Raw genomic sequence first — 19,066 nt, 5'->3', positions numbered from 1 at the left:
TTTTGTTTTGCCTATATTACCGACAAAACTTTTCCTGGGTTATTTTTGTTTTGTTTTTGTATGAAAATATATCTTGATGCAGAAGAAAATTGTTAATTGGAAAACTCAGTGCATAAAAATTATTATGTTGTGTCTGCGTATAATATAAAGTTGCAATTATGTATGTTGTATAGTGCGGGTTTGAAGTTTAATTTGAATGCAAATTGAATTAAGACAGCTATCCCCATAGAGAAGGTAATAAAAGATAATACGATACTAAGAGGCTTTTGAATCTAAAGGCAGGTAATAAACGCAACGAAAATCAATTGAAGGTAATGCAAACTTCACCAGGGACTTTCCTTCCATTAAGTTTGTTTATAAACGTCAAAGTCGTGACTTTGCAGAAATGTCATTATCATTGTACGTTCATAAATTATTTTTTTTCCGACATCTATCAAGGGTTCTTTATCTACTCTCCAAAATTCGTACAGTTCTGAACTGTTAGAAATAAAAATGGCTGTCAGATTTTCACAAATGCTGGTAATGTAGTGTGAGTACATCACAATTATAAGTGACAAGTCAATACAAAACACAAGTTAGTTCTGCAAAATCTCAATTTTGATAGATTTGTTAAATTATTTCCTGTAAATTATTAAACTGTCAGAAATTGCAAATGGCTGTTCGAGTATAAAGCTTAGCAGCGTTAGTCGAATTGTTAAAAATAAATAACCTCCAACAAATGTCAGTTTTTGCTTGCTTTCAAAACAATATGACAAGGGGTCCATAAGTCATTCCCTAAAGTGAAGATTTTTACAACTGTTAATAAATGAGAACTGTATGCGAAGTTCTTTTGTCCCTGCACAATAAATAACAGCTTCGGATTTGCCATTTAAATATATCACAGATGGGTCCAAATATCACTCTCCAAAGTGAAGATTTTGACATTTCTAAATTAAGAAGAAATAAATAAAAGTTCTATCGATATTTAGAACAGTTTTTTACATTTAGGGTGAACCTTCATCAAAATGAATGACAGATGAGTTCAAACTACACTCTTCAAAGTGAAGATTTTGACATTTGTTAGTATAGAAATCTATTGCAATTTCAGAAGCTTCGATTTTCCATCAAAATTAGTGACAGCTGAGTCCAAATGTAATTCACCAAAAAATAACATTTCGATAAATGTTAGAAACTTTTGGAACTTCACAATTAAGATCTTTAATCTTACCATCAAAATATACGACAAATGGGTCATAAAACAATTCTCCAAAGTGAAGATTTTGACATTTGTTAGTATACAAATCTATTGATAATTCAGAGTTTTCGATTTTTCATCAAAATATATGACGAATTCTCCCAAGTGAAGATTTTGAAATCTTTGTATTAAGGAGAAACTTATGAAAGTTCTATTGACATTCCAGAAATGAGAGCATCTAAATTGTATTTTTTTCTGATTTTGACAGATAGGGATGGGTTCAAATATCATTCTCCAAAGTGAAGATTTTCACATTTGCTTAAGGAGAATAAAATTTGTTGACATTTCAATGTTAGTGGCATCGAAATCGTCTATTTTTGACAAATAGGGAGAACTTAACGAAAGTTAACAACTTTATTTTATTGCTTTTGCCTTAGGTCAAATTTTAATTAAGGCACAAAATTAAACATCCATGAATAAATTTGTCTTATTTTCAAAAGTTGTTTGAATAATCATCTCTCATTTGTCAGGAATTGACATAACCCTTGCAATAAATAAAACTTCGTTAAGTCATGTTAATTGAATCTTCGCCCCTTAAAAATGAATTTACCTACCCCTTACAGAAAATGATATACGATGTTCTTTTCTACCGCGAGTTGTCGTTGTTGTCTTCGTCGTTGTATTGGCAACAATCCAAGTCCATCCATCTATCGTGACTGATCAAACGTTAAAAAATAAAAAGACTGAAATTCCTCCAACGAATATTTCACGCTCACATTCTCTATATTAATTGATCATCATGACAGTTCACGGTAATCCGCAACAAAAACTTAAGATGCGCGCCTTGTCAATGCAGTAGAATGCGCAATTAGTTTGCAAACATTGGCCACCTTGCTATACTTTGCCTCCCGCAGTCAGTCAGTCTTCTTCCTTTAAACATATATATAAGGTATGGAAGAGTAGCTTCTTATCCAAAAATATCCATCCAAGACACACATCACGATGATCAGTGCGAGCAATTACAATTTCGTAAATTTTTTGACATATGAAAACATTCCATACTCCCGAAGAACTACTTGTCAAAAGTGAGGGAGAGGTATACAAAAATCGTCCCTTTCTTGCGGTCGGTGCAGTGGTGTGAAATTAGTGGCAAGCTAGCAAGCTTCTGTGCTGCTGTTGCCACACTAGTGTTGTGTGTCGTTCGGTCTGTTAATAGATCATTGATCATCGTCATCATGCGATAATCAACAACTGCACCAGAAGCAATAGAAATGGCCAACTCACCATACTCCTTGGAACATGAATACAACCACAGCACGTCTGCAGTGCCAAAAGATACGGAACGCGTTTAAAGATCTACTTACAATAAATCATGTGCCGGGCATTGGCTATGAGTATGGATATTTAGCTTGCGTATTTTATCGGGGGCGAGGGAGTTACCCATAACCGTTCCCATAGACGTACCCGAATACTGATTCTCTTTTAAGGCTAGAGAGCTTGAGAATGTCATTAACCTGGAATTTTATGTTTTCGCGCATTATTTTCGGCGGCGGTTGCTGTGCTGTGCAGTGTTCAGCGATGACGCGACGCATGGTAGTGCAATGGTAGGTAATACAGGACGAGCTAATGTTGAAGGCAGCAAAAGTACAAAATGAAGAGTTGCAGCAAATATAGCGCGTAAACATGATTTGCGTTAATGTTTACATTTCTGCGAATACTACAAATGCGGAAGTTTTTATTTTTAGTTCAGAACGAAAATGACTGATTGTTCTGCTCGATGAGAGTTTGTGTTTTAAAGATTTTAAATTTAGACAAAGTTCACTAAAGTCGAATGGGTGTTTTTTTTAAAGGCTTTTATTTTTCCTTAATGATTTTTATGGATTTGCAGCAAGAAAATATTTTTGATGATCATTATTATTGAAGCCTTTTAACAGAAGTCAATTTTCATATTTCCAAAACCTAAGAACATCAAAAGCAAACGTTATAACACTCAACTGTCAATTAATCAACATTCCAATAGCAAACATCATCAAACTTTGACGTTTTCCATAAAACAAAATGTATTAAAAAAGTAGGTACTAACAAAAGGAATCCTGTTTCTATTGACAACACTGTTGAATTTGACATTTTAAAGTTGTTTTAACATTTATCAAAAATGTTTTATTTAAGAGTTCTACAATTGGTTGTCATTACCTGTGAATTTAGATTTTTTGAAATTGACAACAATCTTAAGTTTGACAGCTAAAAGATATTTTGACTTATATCAAATCAACAATTTTGAAATTAGCAAGACATTTTTCGTTTTTCTTTAATTCGTCCTTTTTCTTTAATGGCTGAGGAAAACCTTGAGTAAAAAGAAGAACGAATTGTGCAAATTATGTTCAGAGACCTTTGATATAAACGCCAATTACAGTTGGATGACATTTTCTCTGAGTCACGGGGTTGAAGTTAACATTAAAAATACAGATTTTATTTGACAGTTCCGTGATCTGCTAAAAGTTAAAACATAAAAACGCCAAATATTGACAGCTGGATGACATTTTTTTCTGAGTCATTTTGCCATTTCATCTTTAATTTTGAAACAGAAAAATCACAACGAATATTTGACAACTGTCAGATAGTTCTGCTTAGAATGTTGTCAGCGCCAAAATCATATTCATATCATAATGCGATTGAAAGTAAATATGACAGTTCATGGATTTGCTCAGTAAAGTTATAAGTTCTGTCAATCATAGTTTCTGATCCAAGGAAGCATAATGTCATGTTATAATCGTTTTGATGTTTAATTTAGAAACACTGTGACAACTAGTGACAGTTAACTTGACAGATTATAGAAGCTTTGTGCTCAGACGATTCAACAGTTCCAACTTGGATTTCTGTCATCAACTATTGTAATACTGAGGTTTTGTTTTTTAAGTTGCTGCTGCTGAACTATTTATTATATGACAGTTAATTTGACAGCTGCTCATTCCGTGTAGTATATTTAGTTTTCATATTACAAATTACACTCATTGTTTTAAAAGAAAGTCAAATTGGCAGTACAATGTGACAGAAATGCCCAGCCACAATTTACACAGTGATTGTTCTAAAATTAATTGCAATGAAAGTTATTTTTTTCTATTCCTTCTTGCATCATGATCTGCAAGTTTCTAGTTCCTAAATTTCACAACTCTTCATCAAATGATATGTGATAGTTTTCCTTTGAATCTTAAATAGAAAAAGTTTTTCAACATGTCGTATCATTTAACTGACCATCAATTCAGTCTTAATGTCTGATCACACCATTCCAACTGTCAAATATGTTTTTCTTTAGTCCGATATATGGGAAAGTTGTTTTGACAATTTAAGTCTGATTCATTTCCAAACAAACAATTATCATTATTGTTATTAAAGTCAGAGTCACCCACTTCAATACGTATGTATGATTTTGTTGGCACGCTCCAAACAAGTTTCACCAATCAGACCAGAAGGCGCGACACTCTATAATATAACACAATAAAGTATACCTAAGTGTGGCGGCACCCTCCAATAATATTTTCCAAACAAATTATTATTCATCAATTAAAATCCAAGTCAATTTGTATGGCACGAGGAAAAACAAGCCTCGAGGGCAAACGTGAACGTTAACGTTAACGTTAACGCGAACTCGAACGCCATCCATCGAGATCGACAGTTTGACGAGTATTTGACTTCTTCGACGTTATGTTTACAAATTCAACCCTGAACCACTTTAAATGAAACTGAATAAAAAAACGAGCTCTAAGAACGTTTCGCCTCAACGGATTTCCTTCACTACTAATAAGTTATCACACATATTAAAAAATCTTTTCTTTTATTTTTGTAGACAAGAATTGGTAAAAGACCGCCATTTTTGTATGTTGCGATTACGATTTGCGCGCTTAAATTTGTATTGCTGCCACTTGAAAGCTTTCACGGTTCTGTTGGTCTCGTTCAAGGAACCCAATTAAAAGTTGCGCTAGAGGCATTTTTACGCCTTAATGCAACTGCACCTACCTACATTCATATGCATAAAACTAGACATCAAGCAAGGCTTAGATTTATTTATATATTTTATATACAAAACGTATTCGTATTCTTTTTGTGAATCAAATTGGAACGGAAGTTGTACAAGGTTTCTTTCTTAAGATGTTTTGTCGTGTACCACAAAAACAACAACTACAACGAAAATGATGGTGACAGCGACGACGTTGACGCTTTGGATTAAAAACTTCAGAAATCTGACAGTTGACAGAACAGTTTATACGTAGAGTTTGACAGGTAAACTATTTTTGTTTTTTACCCGCCAGAGGTCAGTGTTCGTAGTGTGTTGATCTTTTTCCTTATGTACCACCTACCTTTTTCTCAACGTACAGTTTAGTGTAGTGTAAGTAAATAGTTGCATGGTGAAGCGAAGATAAATGATCCGACCATTCATCCATCTCGATCGAGCAGCAAACACGGAGACAAGCGGAAAATAAAACTACTACCAAATGACATGGTGTCTTCGCGCGCAAAGTGTTCATGGCGAGAGGACAAGCAGATGTTTACAGGCGATGACTTCTCTATGGCAGTGGAAAATGTCATGGTGTCAGTACAAACTGACAGACATTCCCCAACAAATGTCGTTCAGGGGTTTTGCTCACGCTTTGTTGCGGATATTATGTTTTGGTAGTCTTTTTGTTTGTCTATTATTTTGTTCGTTTTTTTTTTCTTTCTTTCTTTTTTTAAAAAAAGAAAAAGAAGTTGATTGAAGTTGAAGCTTGATGGAAATATTTAATTGAGAAGAAGCACAAAATATTCAAATAATTAAATTTTATAAAAAATCTTAATTTACCTCGAGCTTAAATTAATTTTCTTCTTCTCTTTTTTTGCAGGTATGTTTCATCAATCATTTTGAAAAGGATTTGCATTTAAATGCCTTTCCTAGTAGTGTAAGTATACTAAATACCAAGCATTTTCTCAAAACGAAAACTAAAAAAAAGAACCACAATTATCTTCACTTAGGTACTTTATAAACGGACGAGCGTGCTTAGCTATCGTAAATGTCAAAATAAATGAATTCTTTTATGCCACAGAGCCATCTGTTGATTAATTTTATCTTTCATTTCACAAGTTATGCAGAAAATATTGCTCTTTCGCATGGCTAACGATGAGTTTCGTGTGTAACTACATATATTTTTGTACGTAAAATACAACATACTACTTTTATTTAAAGATTAATATCAAGACAAATTTTGTGATTTTTTTTCTAATTAAACTAAATGTTACCAAGATTTTATTTTTATAGTTTTTTTTGAGCACTTTATAATATTCTTAAAGTCCACCATGTTATGTCGTGTTGGCTGAGAAGATAGTCGGTAGTGCAGAGGGAAATCTGATGGCCATTAGTTGGTGGAAATCCCAGAGTGTATACACAGACATAACATTAAAATAAATGTTCATTAGGTTTGCATTATTTTTCCATCATCATCTTCATCATCATCATTATTGTGGTTATATCTCTCTTCAGGGAGATCAGAAAAGAACATACTTTTGCTTCTTCTTTGCTGATATATCAGAAGTGATTAAATTGCAAAATAAAAAAAGACGATGTAACCGGAGCCTTATTTTAATATAATTTGTGTAAAGAAGTAGACTACGAAGATGTGTATTTGGTCTACATATTTTATGTATTTAATTTTTAGAAATTAGTTAGTTGAGGGAGCTTTATTACAACTGACAGTTGGATTATAAGCTGTCAAATTGTTAAGGCGTACATACACTATTTTTCAGTTAAATTATCCATTCGCTGTTAAAACGAATGTTAAATAAAACTGTTGTGATTACTTTTTTCAATATTTGATATCTGCATATGGGAATATTAGAAAAAACAATAACTCTTTTGACAGATCTGTCACTTTCCTTACTTTTTAAATAATTGTAACTTTTAAACACTGGATAAATCAAAATGCAAATGATTTTCATTCATTCAACTCGTGAGTCGATTGTGTGTCTGCAAAAATTTACTTAAAATTTCAATTAAGTGGGAATTTTTTAAATCGAATCGTAAATAATTTAATTAGTTTTATTTTGGGGGCAAACGTAGAGGCAATGGCAATTGATGAATGTAACTTTATTTGTTTTTTTCTCTCGAAAATAAACCAATAAATTGTTAATCGATGTTCAAAAGAAAACGAAGCAAACAAAAATGCAAAATGCTTGTAAAGTCAAATATTTCAATTAAAATATCCCCAGATAAAATTTCAGACTATTCTGGTTGCCTTTTGGAGGAGAATAACAATATATTTGGTTCAACAGTGATTCCTAACACTTAAAACAACAAGTAAGTGATATTTCAGCTTAGTATTCATTTTTCTTAAACAAAAAAGTGTAGGCATGGCCTTATTCTTCATTTATAGGAGCGACAATTAAATTAAATCTCCTTTTTTCAATTAAAAAAATGCACTTATGTCACTTTAATAAAATTATGGATGATTAATGATTTAAAATTCTAATAATTGAACATTTATGAAAATTAATGAATCTGACAGCTACACACAAAAATTGATATCTGACTGTTCAAAATTTAAATATTAAATAGAATTCTTAGAAATTAGTTACCAATTGTAAGTTTTATCAAAGTGAAAGATTTTGGCGTTTGTCTGTAGTGTCTTAAGTTATATTCCTAGCTTTTTTCGGCTATACCACATTTACACATGTGACAGTTAAATGACGTCTCCATATTCAAATTGAAAAGTTAAGTACCTAAGAACTTAACTTTAATAAAATTATGGAGTCTGAAACCATTTGTAACTATTAAGATCGCAGACATTTTAAAGCAATCAATTGAATGCAATAATTTAAAAAGTGAAGGTCATCACTTTGATGAATCTGACAGCTACACACAAAAATTAATATCTGACTGTTCAACATTTAAATATTAAAATAGAATTCTTAGAAATTAATTATCAAATGTTAGTTCCATCAAAGTGAAAGATTTTGGCGTTTGTCAATAGTGTTGGAAATTACATTCCTAGCTTTATTCGGTTATACCACATTTACACATGTGACAGTTAAATGACGTCTCCATTTTCAAATTGAAAGATTGACCTTACATATTTAACTTTAATCAAATCATGGAGTCTCAATCCATTTGTAACTATTAAGATAGCAGACATTTTAAAGCAATCAATTGAATACAATCATTTAAAATGGTCATCACTTTGATGAATCTGACATCTACTCAAAAAAATCGATTTCTGACTGTTTAAAACATTTAAATTCTACATAGAATTTTAAGAAATTCGTTATTCAGAATATTCCAAAAATGTCAGTCTTTTCAAAAAAAAAAGGAAAAGTAAACATATTATGTAAGTCAGTTTCATCAAAGTGAAAGATTTGGACGATTTCGAAATACAAGCTCGAAATTAGCTTCTATTGTCTGCATGAAAACGTAACGTAAAACTAACAATTTAGTAACATAATCATTACGAATGTACCACTTACAGCAACTTTTAAAAGTCATGTTCATTTTAAAAGCTAAGATCATTACTTAGCATATCTGACAGCTACGCAAAAGAGTCGATTTTCGAATGTTTAAGGTAACGTTTCCCATAATTTTAATTAAATTGCCGGTATTTTGAAGAAAAAACAAACGTGAGTTTCAATGAAATAAAAGATTTTGACGTTTGGCGCTACTCGCTATTATTTACATATAAATGCGGGACTACAAATTTGGATAAGGAATTATTACCTCTCCTATACTTATAACCTACACGACCACGGCCGCCGCTCCGTGCCAACTGGAATGTGTCACATGCAACAACTTTCAACCCACTTTAGCCAATTTGTGTTCACAAGATCTTAAATTATACGATCACCTTTTTAACCACATTAAAAAATAGCAACAAAAAACCATTAAGAAGTATTATTTACATATTTATTAACAAAAACCCTATAATTATCTCCTTGTCGTTAAAGATCAACCGCCCATAACCTCATAAAAACTATGTCATAAATATAAAACTAGACTCCCAATATAAATTTTTCTATAAGTCTGAATGAGAATATAAAATGTAATCAAATAAACACCCGCTGTGTCTGTGGCACATCTATTCTAACCCTATCCCACCTTTTACCACACCACCTCGCCGCAAGATCATTAATTATCGAAAACTGGCAAAACATGACAGTTAATAAGTATAATTACGTTTTAGTACGTAAAAGCAACAATGATGGCGCTGCTGTTGTTAATGCTGGCTATGTTAGCTGGCTGGCTGTCATGCTGGGAGCGTTCCATTATTAAGCGATAATTGCAAATCGAATCGGTATTGTGCGGTGGTGTTGCCAGAGTGCGTAGCGTTGCATGATACGTACGACATAAAATAACTCTTTCTTTTTGCATTCAAGGTTGATGCACTTTGGGGTCTTTTAGGTAAAAAAAAAATAATATGATGGGGGTGGTGTCTCATTTTTATGTGAGCGGAGATAGATTAGCGATAGCCTAACAAGACTTTTAATTCTATTTGTTTGCCATAACTGCGACCGAATTATAAAGTGGGGACAAGCCCACTTTTTTGTAGGTAGTTTACGGTGGCAGCAAAGTCATTAGATAAAGGTTGTGTTCCAATATGTTAGCAATTGTGTTTTACAAGATAACTTTTTTTATATTCTGGCAACGAAAATGACTGCAAACGACGACGCCGACAGATGACGACGACGATTGGGACAATAGCAAACCCCACGTTTGCAATTATCTCAGCTTGACTTAAATTAAAAAAATTATTGTTGATAGAATTGCATTTCAAAGATGTACGAGTATAAAAAAGATAATAATTAAGCAACCACAAAATAAAAAAAAAAGAAATAAAAAAATGACGTTTAGAATGCCAAAACAATATATCGATAGTCAATTAAAAAGCAGTAATTTATAATTTCAATGATATTGTAAAATGGCTATGAGCTATGACGAATTGAGTTGTCACTGAACATGCATTCTGAACGTTTCGTTAAGTTTAAGAACTAAGTAGGTGTGCGGATTAAACTGGATTTTTCCAACATAATACAGGGAATAAATCTAATAAAGAAAAGTGGAGACTGTGGGAATCCTTGTGGCACACCAACATTTTTTTTTTGACTTCGCTATCACGCTATCCAAAAACTTCCTTTGAAAACTCAAAATATTCATTTGACAAATATGGATACATGAAGATCTGGATTCAGGCATAATAAATAAAAGTTGAAGTAGAGATAATCGTGTTTTGACACTTTGGTTTGAAGGGTCTCATGGTCGGTAAGGCAGTATTAAAATTACTTTGAAGTTTCTTTGGAATACTCAAATTCTAATGGCATCAATGAGTCTTTACGAAGATGGTTGGAATATTTGGCACACATTAAAAAAAGAAGTGGTTTTATAACTTAGCCCTGCGGTACAAGGTGTACCGCACACCACCTGTAAATATTCCCTTCAGGGATTGTCATCAGCTGACGTTTTGCAAACCAAACTCGTACTGTGTTGTTCAACTAAAAGCTTCTTTTACAATTCTCGTTCTCTTTTTTGGTGAATTATCCATAAATCAAAACTGTTATAATTTTATTTTCTTCTCAACAGGTGTTGTTCAAAAACAATAATAATAATTTATCAATTTAATTTCCGTCTGCTTGGAAGATAATATCATCTTGCGATATAAAAATTCTTCATGTAAAACAATAAAGATCCATTTTAATTTTAAAATGCGAGGAAATAATGAACACATATTTCTACTTGCCAGTAGGAGGGAATGTAAGAAATTATCTCAACCGAAAACAAATAACAAATAATTTATTTAAAAAACACTTTGGCTAATTTTAAATGCTTATTGTTGCTAAATCTCAAGAGACGACTGAGTCAATAAACAAGAAAAACACAAGAGGTCTCTTTATTCTTATGAACAATTTTGTTGTCATTTTCGAGTGGTTGCATCAGGAGCTGGTCCCAAAATTTGTTTGTGGAGGGGACTTTACTAACAGTGCTAAATTCGGAAATATTTTTCCTGAATTTAAATAAGCTTGTGGGCTCATTTGACACAAAATCATGGGTCCCCTCAGTATCTGTCACTGTGGAAAATGTCAGGTTTGGGTATCACACGTCTTTATGTAGGAGGCTTAAAAAAGTATAGTAAAATTTTGAACTGATTTGTCAGAAAATTGTGGGTCCCGTCCTGTAACTATGACAAGTTTCAAAATATCTATCACTATACAAAATCGAATAACGGCGAGACAAAACCCTTTTAGACAGGCCCCTCGCATCATCCGTACTTGTATTTTTTGATTCAAGGAACCTGGACGCGGGTGGAGACGAAAATTGAACGAAAGAAAGATGCAGCGGTAATTAATAAATCAAAAAACCGCTTTTTGCAACAATGTATATCATGAAGGATGCATTTAGCTTTAACCGAGTTTTATATTTTTTATATTATGTTTGGTGGTTTTAAAAATTGTATTTTCTTATTCTTGTGTGCGGTTGCGGGAAGAAGAGATCACAATCTCTGATCTGTAATGGCGACCGACGACGCGTTGTGCAGTAGCTGGCTGCAGTCATCAACAATGCGACGCGACGGTGGCTGGTAGGCCTATGTGTATATAAAGAAGAATGACTCAACCGACAACAGCTCCATCTGTTTTATTTTTATATTTTTGTCAACAGACTGTGTCGGTGTCAGTGTATGTCGGTGCGGTAGTTAAGGTGGCAGAGTGGTGGTTTGGAAACCAAACAACAGCAACAAAAAATCAAATCTTCACATTTTGCCTTGTAGACTTTTCTTCTTAAGCATCATCACCATCAAAAAAGAGACCAAGACGCGCAAGACCACACCAAAGATATAGCGTTAACGTCCCGCGCTTTTCAAACAGGAAAGCAAACCGAACAAACAAAGGCACATCAGCAGAAAGTGGAACCACTGAAGCTGAAGCAGTCCGCAGTCCACACCAAGGCAGTCAGCACCAGCAGCAGTATCAGCACCAGCAATGAATATCGCATCAACATCAGGAGCTTGGTGACTCTAAGCAGCGAGGAACGAAAGAAAGAAAGAGGAACTATGGTGGTGGTGCTGCTGCTGGGATAAGAGCGTTGACCTTCTACGCGCCTGCCATCGCCGCCGCCTCTATAATGTTTACCTTGCCATTTCGGTTAGAGAGTGCTTCCTTGAGTTTTGTATTTTGTTTTGGTTGGCAGTCCTTTTAGTAGCGAGGATCCTCCGCCCCGACTGTCATCCCTTTAAGTGGGGACCTGGACCAGTTTTTGTGTCTCTGCCGCATGTACCTAACTACCTTACCTACCTTGCTTCCTTCCTTTCTACAACAGACAACACGGGCTCGTCTTGTTTGCCTTGGTTATCCAGTTTTGTTTTGGGGGGTTTTATTTTTGTTTTGTCTTGGGCTTGTTTTGCCTCAAGAGTGCTTCTCCCGCGCGTCATAGTGTCGACGACAGTACTGTTTAAAAGTGCACTTACGTTTTTTTTATTTTTTTTTTATTTATTTCGTGAAATTTTCGCGCGCGTTTTTTCTTCTTGATCATTTTATTTATATGGGCGAGATGAGGTGGGAACTGGCAGTTACCATCAGCTTTACCCAGGTACGTGAAATCGGGTTTCAAAAGTTCTTTACGATTTAGATTTCTTTTTTTGGTGAATAAAAAATAAAGTCTCTTGTGGAAGTTGGTGATGTCTCTCTACAGGACGTGACTTTGTAATCGCATTACGGTGTGTTCCACCTTTAGATTTGGTTTCTTTTGAGGTAGTTAATGGGTGGTGGATGTGTTTCTTCCGTGTTTGTTAGTTTTTTTATGCTGTTTGGATTTTTATAACCCCCAGAGCTAAAGCCGCACAAGCACGTGCCAAAAATGAAGAAAGAATTTTAAGGATTGAACTGCAGACTTTTTTGTGGAAAGTCTGAACAGTGGTTGGGAATTTTCTTTAAATGTTTTCGTTCTTCAGTTGCTGATGCAACTTTGTTGCATTGAACAAGTCACATGAATTTAGGTTTTATCTTTTTTTGTAAGTTAGATGGTTTCTGTAAGAGTAATTTGTTAGGTGACTGTCGCTGGATTGCAAGTTTACTATTACAGTCGGACAAAGTAAAGTATCTGCCTACCAGCTTAATGTTAAACGAGACTATCAAATATTTCAACATGCTGAAAATTAAATGACAAACAAGAGACTTCCTAAAGCAAGAACAACTAAATTCCTTCCTATAGGGCTTTGTTCTTGTTCTTTATCTTTTGAAATAACAAGTACTTGGTATTTATTGTTTTTAGAAAAGGAATTGCTCTTGTTCAGATATTCGGTTAAACATAAAATTAACGGAATCTTATCAAAAGCCCTGTAAATAAAAAAAAACTATTGAATACTTTAATTGGTGTAGTTTTGAAAAACACAAACTATGGGGTTCCACAAGAGTCCGGTTTTGCTCCCTATCTATTTCCCATTTTCTTAAAAGTCATTATGAAGTACCATAAGTCTTGGCATTTCAAACGAAATTATGTTGAATAATTTGCATTCTGTAACTAAGAAGAATATGGTGTGCCACAAGGGTTTGTTTTCTATCCTACTCTAGTTAGTCTTGATGTTTTAATAAAACAATCGATGGTGTACCACAAGGCTCTGTTTTTCTTCCTGTTTAGTTTGCCTTTTCGAAAAACATCTTCATTACGTTTGCTCTCTCAATTAATTATTCATAAATTAATTCCGATAGTTAAAGTAATGAGATTTAAAAAAAAATTATGGGGTGCCACAGGTGTCCAGTTTTTCTCCTAATATATTTCCCATTTTTAAAACATTTCTTTTTTGAAGTCTTTTTCCTATTTTTAAAAACATTTACGTCACAGAGCTCTATCAATTATGGCTAAATCACAAACACGCTTCGTCTGCGTTACGGTGGGCTTGCTGCGAAATTGCTTTGAATGACATTTCTACTATTTCATCCCTCCAAGCTCCAAAGAGCAAATAATTTGATTGTTGACATTTTTTACAGCTGTTGAGCTGTAATAATTGAACTAGAGCTTCCGTTTGGAGTCACATTACGTTACATAACGTTCTTTTCCTTACGATTGTCAATCGAAACATGAGGTCGAAGCTCCATTGGGATAGCATGCATTGAATTCCTATAGTCAGCCATAGCCACTCGTAAACGTCATGTGAAGCCGAAGCTGAGGCGTGTTTGTGATTCAGCCATTAAAAATAAATTATTTTGAATAGTTAAAATTTCGAAATTTAAGTTGTCCTACAAGGTTCCGTTTTTATTCGGATTTTATTTGTCATGTTTAAAATTATATTTACGAAGTTCTCCCTGAAAAATATAAAGAAACAGTTTTATTATAATGTCCCACAAGGTTCCACTTTTTCTCCTAATCTTTTTGCTAAAACTGACAGTTCAACACAAATTTTTCAAATTGTAATGCTTTAGTTTAAAAAAAATATATGGCGTGTCTTAAAGAGGTCAAAAATATCCTTCGACTTTAAAAAAAATTGTCGTTACAAATGCTTGAATCTTAAAAATTGGTACATCAGTTCTTCATTCCCTTAAAAGGTGGGAAGGTTCAATCACAATAATTTAACATTCCTATAAAAATACACAATTTTTCTATGTACTTGAACTTGAACAAAATTAAGTTTCAAAACAAATTATGTAAATATCTCTGTTTTTCTAGTGATTACGAGAAAGATTACATTAATTCCAAGAACACAAAGGTTCTCGCCATCTAGAAAATCCCATACTAAGTCCCAAATCATTCTAAAATAACATCTTATTTAAGATCTCTTATAGATATATACTCCTACCAATAACCACTTTACTAAGAATGTTCGCCTATTAAAAGCTTACATACATTTTCATAGCACAATCATAAAAAAATAAATTGGCGCCCAACTCAGGATTTCCAAGAAAATCTTTAATAATAATATAAAAACTAATTTTTGCTCCGGAAATTGTGAAACGATGTTATGTTCCACACTTGAACAAATTTAATGATTTGCCTCTCATGTTATTTTTGTATCGAGATCTCAAGATATTGACGACCCTTCATTCAGCTATAAAGCTTTAACATTATTTTATTTTGGGAACACATAAAAAAAAGAAAACACAAATATTCGCATTGGTAACAAGAAATTAATAGAAATCATTTGGCAACTCCCTCCACGCACTTTAATTGTTTATATGGATTACAGATATTGCTTGGACCGAGTCGAAACTCTTGGGATTGATTTTAATGGCGGCCGCTGGGTAGGTCTAGGTTAGGTAGGTAGGCTTCGAGATCCCAAAAAATTATATCCCATGTTCTGTTTTTTTTTTATTCAATTAATAAATGTTCAAAGATTTTATAGGTTTTGTATTGTTTTTTTTTTTTCTTTATCTAAATACCTGGTAATCTTTGGAACCATGACACAAAGATCGTATCTAGAGAGATACCTGCAAATATAGGCTCACCATGTTTATGTTCGTTATGGTGGAATTTCCGAATAAAAACCCTTCACTGAAATGGGGCTTCATGTAAAGTTTGGATATTTTAAGAATTTACATTACAATTTTACCGCATATCCTTTTCTTTCGTTTCTTTTAAATTGACAAACAAAAAACCAACATGGCCCCGAAACAAAAAACATAAGGATAGGTGTACACTTTGCAGGCAGGTATGAGAATCCAGAACAACAAAAGAAAACAAAAATGGCTGGCATTGTCTGTCAGTTAGTTGGTGTTTTTTTTTTCTTTCTAAAGTTCTGTTTGTGTCCATTTTTGGATTTCACTCTTGCTGTCATTGTGACTACGACGACGATGTTGGTCGCCATCGTATGAAAAACAATTCCTGGAATTCATAGGATTAGAAGTTTGAGAAGAGAGAATCCTACAAACAAAGTTTATTTCCTAGAAAAGGAGCAACTCACAAAAAAAAAATACAAGAAACCTGAAGAAATACGAGCAGCCAAAAAAGCGTTTCTTCAAAACAACAGACAACATACGAGTACACATCAAGGTTCACCATCATCATCATCAGAAGAAGAGGAACGAGGATGTTGATGTTCTGAATGAAGAATGAAATATATTCAAGATTCTATAAGTCTAGGCTTTTGGGTTTCTTCTCCTCGTTATACTTTTCATACAAAAGTTTGGACGGATGACGACGACGAACGGCGACGAGAAACCAAAAGACAGACTTATATTTAGGGAAGAAACTATACGAAAACGATGAGAAGACGCTTTTTGGACTTTGTTTTGAAATACGAGATTGTGGTAAACAAAATTCCATTCACACAAGCTGACGGAGTTTCTATTCTCTTATTTTTTTCTCAATTTTTTGTATAGTTCGCTGGTCCCCGTGTGTATATAAATAGGAACGAGACCTTGAGAATGTTGTTTTGACGCTTATAGTTTCGTAGATAGAGTTTGAAAAGTTGTTTTTTTTTTGTCTTGCTTCGTTCTAGGTATAGTTTTGGAGGTTGAGCTATTTTGTTTTTGTTATTCGAAATTGGAAGATACCTATGCAAAGTTTCTAATTGATTAAAGAAACAAACACATCAGCTTTAGTTTGAAAGTTGGTGGTTTTTGTTATCGATCTGTCAAACTTGCAAAACCGGGTGGTCTTTGAAGTAAAGCATTTGAGGTTTGTTTGTTTTTGACATATGTATATAAAATAAGGATTAGAGAGAAAGTGTATTTAACACCTATAAATTTTTGAATATGACAAATAGTGTCAATTTTCAAATGAGAGAATTTATTTTGACAGAAACAGGTTCAAAATTTCATAGTTTGACTTTTTAGTCGGTGTTCTCGCACTCTCTTCACAATTAAAACAACTATAATGACATATGGAGGAAAGAGATAAGGTGCAAAAACGTCAAATAGAATCATCTCACTTTGAACACCTTAATAATTGTCAAATTATGTTTCTTTTTTTCCCACTTTTATTTCTTTACATTTTCCGAAAAGAAAGTCGAATGTCAGAAAATTCTACTTTCAGAGTTTGACTGTAAGAACCGTAACATTTTATTGAGAACATTTGTTTATCTGTCAAAAAAAATAGATTTTGTTAAAATGTATTAAAAATAAACAGGCCAATTTATCTAATGGCACCTAATTGACATAAACAATTATGTCGATTACAGAACCTGCTGAATGAGTTGCAAATAGAATGCAAGCGAATCTTTGACATTTTAAAGCTAAGTACACACGGTTGGAAGATTTTTCAAAGAAATTTTATTTTTTATTATGTTTTACTTATTTTCCATTAACCATGCAAACATCCAATTTCATCTGTCAAAAGTGATAGAAAAAAAAAATTGTCAGCCAACTGTCAGCCATGCGGTGAACGAATGTAATGCAAAATGGTCACACCTTTGCACAACCTTCAATATTGACTTTGTCAAAATGCGAATGTCATCTGTGAAAGAAATTACTGTCCAATAGGACTATCAATTTTTAGTTTAACCATGTAAACAGAAAGGTCGCAAAGGTCAACCGATTTTCTACCAAATAATTGTCATACATTTAGATACAAATTTTTCAATTAATAGAAAATAACCAATTGACACCTAATTATATGCTATTGTAAGACTTTTGACAGTTCGGCTATTATTTGTAGATCTTTCAACCGTCTATGCTTAGCTTACACTTGACACTTGACTAATTTCACAGATTCATATAATCGGTTATGCATAATTTAAAGTACTATGTTTAGCGGAAACTTCAATCAAAAAATGTCATTTTTGATCCTTCTCTTTTATTTATCAAATTCAGAGAGATTTGTTTTTTATCCTTTTCTTTGTGGTTAATTTTGAAGGGTTGCAAAATGATAAATCACGCCACTTCTATTTAATGACGTATGGTAATCAAAAACCACCTCAACTCCAGCCGCTCAAAAAATAATTTGTCAAAGTGAAGGTACCCCGCTAATAAGCCCAAGCACAAAATCACCCCTTTTAAAAACATCACCTTTGTCCACAAGCCATCTGGTTATCACTTACAGCAAACATCAGAAGAAGAAAAAAAACTGCATTTAATTCGATATATTTGCTTTTTAAATCATAAAAAAGAAATTTATTCATGCAACATTACTTGCAACAGCAACAGCAGCTGTCAATAAACCAGTTCTACCCGAAAATAAAATCAAATCAAACTAAATGAAAAGAAATGAAACTGCGTATAAACTTGTCATTCCATCATCATATTATGCACCTTTGTGATTCTAAAAATATATTTAAACGTCATTTCTCATATTCTAACCATCACCTTATCCAGAATGAAAAATGTAATGTCAATATACTCGACCGACTGTAGTGCAGTTTATATTTTTTTAACTGTCAAACGAGTTTTGTGTCAATTTGAATGAAACAAAACAAAAAATACGAGTTTGTCACTGGCTTAGGTTCGTTCGGTTCGGTTCGGTTCAGTTATAAGTTACAAACGTCAAATGAGGTCTTTTGGGTAGAATAATGTAAAAACTGCGTGTAATAAATGTCAAAACGGTAATAAATTTCAACTCATCTCCTTCTCACTATACGTATTACCCCCTCTGTGCTTTTCATCTATGTATAGGTAAACAAGTTAAAGAAAGATCACTTTAAAACGCCATCACATGAAGAGGGGTTGAAATTCCTTATATTTCGCTTCATTTGCAATTCATGCAGCATATATTTAGAAGGTATATAAAATTTACAAACGAAAAGGCTTTACATAACCCTCGACTCGACTCGACTCGACAAGAAAGGTGTTGAAGAATCCTTTTGTCTAGAATGAAGCGCGTTCTTCGGTTAATCGAGTGTGATGATGGAAAAAAAAAACAACAACTAAACAGCAAAAAAGGAAAATCTGAAACGCTAATAAAAATTTTAACTTTACGATCAAAATAACGTGATGAATATAAAAGAACGCACGCTTCTTTCTTCT

At 33.3% G+C, this 19,066-nt stretch overlaps 1 protein-coding gene and 1 long non-coding RNA gene across 2 annotated transcripts in view; both read left to right on the top strand.

Annotated features, from left to right (window-relative positions):
- LOC129952788 (myb-like protein Q) overlaps window positions 1-19,066 on the top strand; it is a 275,661-nt gene that overhangs the window by 215,035 nt on the left and 41,560 nt on the right. The window lies entirely within an intron of this gene.
- Window positions 18,307-18,870, top strand: LOC129952789 (uncharacterized). Its single transcript, XR_008782386.1, has 2 exons — window positions 18,307-18,645; window positions 18,716-18,870. It is a non-coding gene; the product is annotated as an uncharacterized LOC129952789 (long non-coding RNA).

The sequence above is a fragment of the Eupeodes corollae genome, chromosome 3, assembly GCF_945859685.1.
Source record: "Eupeodes corollae chromosome 3, idEupCoro1.1, whole genome shotgun sequence".
NCBI classification, from domain to species: domain Eukaryota; kingdom Metazoa; phylum Arthropoda; class Insecta; order Diptera; family Syrphidae; genus Eupeodes; species Eupeodes corollae.
This window is presented reverse-complemented; position numbering and strand designations above follow the sequence as displayed.